Below are 6,887 nucleotides of genomic sequence, written 5' to 3' on the forward strand. Positions count from 1 at the left end.
ATTATGTTAAATAACACCGGGCCCAGAACAGATCCCTGTAGAATCCCACTTGAGATCTCCTTCCAATCTGACATCATTCCATTAATACTCTTTGTTTGCAGTTGTTTAACCAATTAAGTATCCACGTAATGATATGTATCCAGCTTAATTATGAGAATGTCATGTGGGACTGTGTTAAAAGTCTTGCAGAAGTCCAGGTATATTATCTCTACCGCATTTCCTCTGTCCACCAAATCAGTTACTTTGTCAAAGAAGGAAATCAAGCTGGTTAGGCATAATTTGTCCTTGGTAAATCCATGCTGGCTACTAGTGATCACCCCTTCATCCTCCAGGTATTTGTAAATGGAATGTTTTATGTTACATGTTTGTGCTGTGCTTCTTTTGTGCTCCTCGTTAGCAGTTTGTCCATGTTTCTACTTTTTGTGGGATTGCTTTTTGATTTTCAGGTAAATAAAGAGCTCCTGATGTAGCCATATTGGCCTCCTACTATTCTTCCTATCTTTCCTTCAAATCAGGATAGTTTGCTGTTGTGCCTTTAATATGGTCTCTTTGAGAAACTGCCAGTGCTCCTGAACTACTTTTTCCCTTACATTTTCTACCAGTTTTCTTAGTTTGTTAATGTATGCTTTTTTGAAATCCATTGTCCTTATTCTGCTTAATTAATGATCCTTAATTAATGTTTATAAAGTACTTTGAGATCCTTAGATGAAGGATTCTGTATACGAACAAACTGTTGTATTATCATATACCCTTGCTGGTGTCATGATATTTCCAGTAGATTTACTGTGATAAAAGGAAAAGCTGTCAACACTCACAAGGCAAGCCATATTTACTGTACAAAAGCTACTGAAAACTTATTCCTTAACCTCTTAATCTTAGAAATACTGTAATTTAAATATTCATACTTTGGACTAGGTATTGAAAGGTTGGAAGTGCTAACTAAACTGTTCAATCTGTCCCAGCCTGTTTTATTTAAACTGAGTCCTGCAAACTCTTTTTGCAGGACTCAGTTTAAATAAAACAGGCTGGGACAGATTGAACAGTTTACTGAAGTTTACTGAAGTTACCAGGACAATAATTGTGCTTGCCAAGCTGACTGTCTTATACTGTCAGTACTGACTTGTTCTAGTTCTATAAATGAGTTGAATTAATTCTATAAATATTGAATATATCATTTAAACATAAGTTCCTTTAAATTTACATGGGCTTTCTTGGTAGTTTTCAGTATTCTTTTTGCAGGGTGAAAAGAATATATCTTCACTGTAAACAAGATAATTTAGTCATGGCATCTCTGAAATATAACATTAATCAACAACCATGCCACATCTGCCAAGAAAATAATACTTCTCTGCTTTAATTGATATGATGATCCCCATCCCTCCTCCTTTCATAGCTTCTTGTTACAGGAATTTAAACCTACAGTATCTAATATGTTGTAAGTGACAATCTGCATTTTCTTTGTAAGAGAATCCCTTAGTTATCTTTTAATGGAGGGCTGTAACAGATCTTTTTAACGTGCAGTGAAACGCAGAACTTCTCCAGAACATACAATAAACTCCTGGATTTATATTTTCATAAATATCTTGTAGTCTAACATGAGACCAGACTATATACACAAACAAATGTTGTGATCGTTTGTATGATTGTCTTCATTTGCTGACAGCAATGTGAGAATTTTCTTATTTTTTTCTCCAAGAGGCAGGCATCAGGAATTTTGAAACTTGTAGCTGTTGTTTCATCTTTCATGAACAAATGGCTAATGAAAGCAGTAGTTTTTCTTTCACCTTGTGGTTTTGGTCTAACATTTTAGCAGTGGTTACTATGGAAGAATTAGCCATGTTTATTGGGTCCTAACAAACAGCAACAGCTGAAAGACAAATATGGCTTTCTGTTTCCAGTATAAGACTGGGATGCAAGCCAGTTAGCAGCAGACAAAGAATATAACTAGTCACACTGAGACCTTCAGGGGGAGGGATAGCTCAGTGGTTTGAGCATTGGCCTGCTAAACCCAGAGTTGTGAATTCAGTCTTTTGAGGGGGCCACTTAGGGATCTGGGGCAAAATCAGTACTTGGTCCTACTAGTGAAGGCAGGGGGCTGGACTCAATGACCTTTCAGGGTCCCCTCCAGTTCTATGAGATAGGTATAGCTCCATTTAAAAAAATGTATATATCTTTGAGAGTGCTAGTCTGCATTGTAGTTATTCAGATTGAATTCCTGATCTTAGCCATCATTATAAGTAGTAACTTTATAATTTTAATTTAATCCTTTTATTAAAGGGATATTAGGGAGACTTAAGTACCTAACTGCCGCTTTAAGCACTGAAGTCCAAAATTTAGATTATCAAAACCCCCATTCAGCTACCGCCTAACCCTGTAGGTGCCTAAACTCCCTAGGTGCTGAAGTTTCCACTGGTAAAGTCCCCTAAATTTCTACCAGTGGACATGCACAAAGTTGCCTCAGTCGTGATGCCACTGATGAGTCTGTGTCCAGCTCATTGCTAAACCTCAGTGGTATTCCCTTGCCTGTGGGGCTCTAGTTGAGGTACTCAAAGGCTGCCTTAAAACATGTCTATGTATTGGACCCTGCACAAAACACCACGAAAGGATGTAGTGGATGCCCCCTTATAAGCTTTAGGCCAGTGGTTAATGAACTCACCTTAGCTTTGACGACCTGAGTTCAAATCCCTCCTCTGCCTGATACAGAGGAATGATTTTAATCCAGGTCTCCCACCTCCCAGATGAGGATGAAGATGTGATTACCCCACTATACTTGCTATATAGTGATAATATTTCAGTTATATGAACTGTTGCCCTATTTGCTTGGTTGGCCATAAAAATAAGAAAACAGTATGTGAAAGAGAGGCTACCTTTGACCTTAATGAAACAATGCAGCAGTTTTCAAACCGTGGGTCGAGATCCCAAAGTGGGTCGTGACCCCTTTTAATGGGGTCGGCAGGGCTGGCTTAGACTTCCTGGGGCCTGGGGCTGAAGTGTGAGCCCCACCGCCTAGGGCCAAAGCTGAAGCTCAAAGGTTTCAGTAGCGGGGCTTAGGTTACAGGCCCTCTGCCTGGGGCTGAAGCCCTTGGGTTTCAGCTTTGCCTCCCTCTCCCTGTCTGGAGTGGTGAGGCTCAGGCTTTGGCCTTCCCACCCAGGGCAGTGGAGCTCGGGTGTGCTCAGGCTTTGGTCCCCCTCATGGGGTCGTGTAGTAATTTTTGTTGTCAGAAGGGGGTCATGGTATAATGAAGTTTGAGAACCCCTGAAACAATGTATTCCCAATTGTTTTTACCATATTTTCATATATTGTATTGGGGTGGTAATTTTAAAGGTATCTGATTTTAGGAAAGGGTTAATCTTGTGTTTTTAAAATTTGTATCTTTTTTGGAGTTGTGTTGATTTAAAATTTGTATTTGTTTGTTGTGTTATGCTCAGTGGTCTACAGCTAAGATGCTATATTAATAAACTTCTAACTTCGTGACTTCAGTGGAAGGTGTAGGTACTTGGCACCTCTGAAAATCAGACCACTGGCTTAAGTGCCTAAATAAGGATTTAAGTATCAGAGGGGTAGCCGTGTTAGTCTGGATCTGTAAAAAGCATAATGGCGTATATAACATTGGTGGACGTGCAGTGAATGAACCGGTGATGATGTAGCTGATCTGGTTAGGTCCTGTGATGGTGTCGCTGGTGTAGATATGTGGGCAGAGTTGGCATCGAGGTTTGTTGCATGGATTGGTTCCTGAGTTAGAGTTACTATAGTGTGGTGTGTGGTTGCTGGTGAGAATATGCTTAAGGTTATCAGGTTGTCTGTGGGCGAGGACTGGCCTGCCTCCCAAGGTCTGTGAAAGCGAGGGATCGTTGTCCAGGATGGGTTATAGATTACTGATGATGCATTGGAGAGGTTTAAGCTGAGGACTGAAGGTGATAGCCAGGGGAGTTCTGTTGGTTTCTTTCTTGGGCTTGTCTTGCAGCAGGAGGCTTCTGAGTACACGTCTGTTTCTGTTGATTTGTTTCCTTATTTCCTCGTGTAGTTTTGAGAATGGTTGGTGAAGATCTTGTAGGTGTTGGTCTCTGTCTGAGGGATTGGAGCAAATGTGGTTGTACCTCAGTGTTTGGCTGTAGACGATGGATCATGTAGTGTGTCCGGGATGGAAGCTGGAGGCATGAAGGTAGGCATAGTGGTTGGTGGGTTTTCGGTATAGGGTGGTGTTAACGTGACCATCACTTATTTGTACCGTGGTGTCTAGGAAGTGGACCTCCCATGTAGATTGGTCCAGGCTGAGGTTGATGGTGGGGTGGAAGCTGTTGATGGTGGGGTGGAAGCTGTTGAAATCGTGGTGGAATTCTTCCAGAGTCTCCTTCCCCTGGGTCCAGATGATGAAGAGGTCATCAATGTAGTGTAGGCAGAGAAGGGGCGTGAGTGGACGAGAGCTGAGGAAGCGTTGTTCCAGGTCAGCCATAAAAATGTTAGCATATTGTGGGGCCATGCGGGTGCCCATAGCGGTGCCACTGGTCTGGAGGTATATATTGTCACCAAATTTGAAATAATTGTGCATGAGGATAAAGTCACAGAGCTCAGCAACCAGTTGTGCTGTGTCATCATTAGGGATACTGTTCCTGACAGCTTGTATTCCATCTGTGTGTGGGATGTTTGTGTAGAGAGCCTCCACATCCATGGTGGCTAGGATGGTATTTTCTGGAAGATCACCAATGCATTGTAGTTTTCTCAGGAAATCAATTGTGTCACGGAGATAGCTGGGAGTGCTGGTGGCATAGGGTATATGTAGGAAGTCTACATATCCAGATATCCAGTGAGAATGCCAATTCCAGAGATGATGGGGCGTCCAGGATTTCCAGGTTTCTGGATCTTGAGTAGTAGATAGAATAACCCTGGTCGGGGCTCTAAGGGTATGTTGATTTGTTCCTGTGTTAGTGTAGGGAGTGTCCTGAGTAGATGATGTAGTTTCTTAGTATATTCCTCAGTGGGATCTGAGGAAAGTGGCCTGTAGAATTTGGTATTGGAGAGTTGTCTGGCAGCCTCCTTTTGGTAGTCAGACAACAGCACCTCCTTTATCAGCCTCTTTGATTATAATGTCAGGGTTGTTTCTGAGGCTGTGGATGGCATTGCGTTCTCCACGACTTAGGTTATGAGGCAAGCGATGTTGTTTTTCCACAATTTCTGCCTGTGTACGCAGATTCAATGTATATGTCCAGACTGTCATTTCGACCCTCAAGAGGAGTCCATGTGGAGTTCTTCTTGTGTTGTTGGTGGGAGGATATCTGTGTATCAGTGTGCTGCTCAGTGCCATCTTGAAAATATTCTTTGAGTCGGAGATGGCGGAGGTAGGCTTCCAGATCACCGCAGAACTGTTTCATGTTCGTGGGGGTGGTGGGGCAAAAAGAGAGTCCCCGAGATAGGACAGACTCTTCTGCTGGGCTGTGTGTAGCTGGATAAATTGACGATATTTCTGAGTGTGTTAGGGGTACCACTGATGTGGCCCTGTGTGGCAGGTAGGATTTTAGACAGCTTACAGTCCTTTTTCCTTTATAGAGAGGTGAAGTGTGTAATGTAGATCTCCTGTCTTATTTTAATGTCTGTTTGTGTGGAAGGTTGGTTATTTATAAAAGTCTCCAGGTTGGAGAGTTCTTTTTTGATGTTTTCCTGTTTGCTGTATAGGATGCTGATCAGGTGGTTTCTCAGTTTCTTTGATAGAGTATGGCATAATCTCTCACCGTGGTCTGTGCAGTATATAGATAGCAATGGGTTTTTCACCTTCAGTCCATTTGGTATGATGTCCATCTGTTTGTATTTGGAAAGGAAGATGATATCTGTCTGTACTTGTATAAGTTTCTTCATGAGGTTGATGGATTTCCACTCCATACGGCTAAATGCAGTGCCTTGCATGGTATCAACTGTCAGAGGGGTAGCCATGTTAGTCTGGATCTGTAAAAAGCAACAGAGAGTCCTGTGGCACCTTATAGACTAACAGATGTATTGGAGCATAAGCTTTCATGGGTGAATACCCACTTCATCAGATGCAGGTAATGGAAATTTCCAGAGGCAAGTATAAATATGCAGGCAAGAATCAGTCTAGAGATAACGAGGTTAGTTCAATCAGGGAGGATGAGGCCCTCTTCTAGCAGCGTGTGTGTATATATATATAGGGTAGGCAACCTTTCAGAAGTGGTGTGCCGAGTCTTCATTTATTCACTTTAATTTAAGGTTTCGCGTGCCGGTAATACATGTTAACGTTTTTTAGAAGGTGTCTCTCTCTAAGTCTGTAATATATAACTAAACTATTGTATGTAAAGTAAACAAGGTTTTCAAAATGTTTAAGAAGCTTCATTTAAAATTAAATTAAAATGCTGATCTTATGCCGTCAGCCTGCTCAGCCCGCTTCCAGCCTGGGGTTCTGTTCACCTAGGCCTGTAGCGGGCTGAGCAGGGCCTGTGGCCGGGACGCCGGCTGGCAAGGGGCCGGCAGCCAGGACCCTAGACCTGGCGGGGGTGTTCAGGGGTCAGGACAGAGGGTGCAGGGCAGAAGGCTGGGTGTGTGTGGGAGTTTCAGAGGTCAGGGCAGAGGGCAGTGGGGGGTGTTCAGGGCAGAAGACCAGGGGTGTGGGGGGATTCAGGGGTCAGGGCAGAAGGCTGGCGGGTGTGGAGGTGCAGGGCAGAAGGCTGGATGTGTGTGGGGTTCAGGGGTAAGGGCAGAGGGCTGGGGGTGTGTGGGGGTACAGGACAGAAGGCTGAGTGTTGGGGGGACTCGAGGTCAGGGCAGAAGGCTGGGGGTGTGTGGAGGTGCAGGGCAGAAGGCTGGGTGTGTGGGGGGGTGCAGGGCAGAGGGCTGGGTGTTGGGGGCGACTTGAGGTCAGGGCAGAGGGCTGAGGTGTGTG

Source organism: Trachemys scripta, chromosome 5 (genome assembly GCF_013100865.1).
Source record: "Trachemys scripta elegans isolate TJP31775 chromosome 5, CAS_Tse_1.0, whole genome shotgun sequence".
Lineage (NCBI taxonomy): Eukaryota > Metazoa > Chordata > Testudines > Emydidae > Trachemys > Trachemys scripta.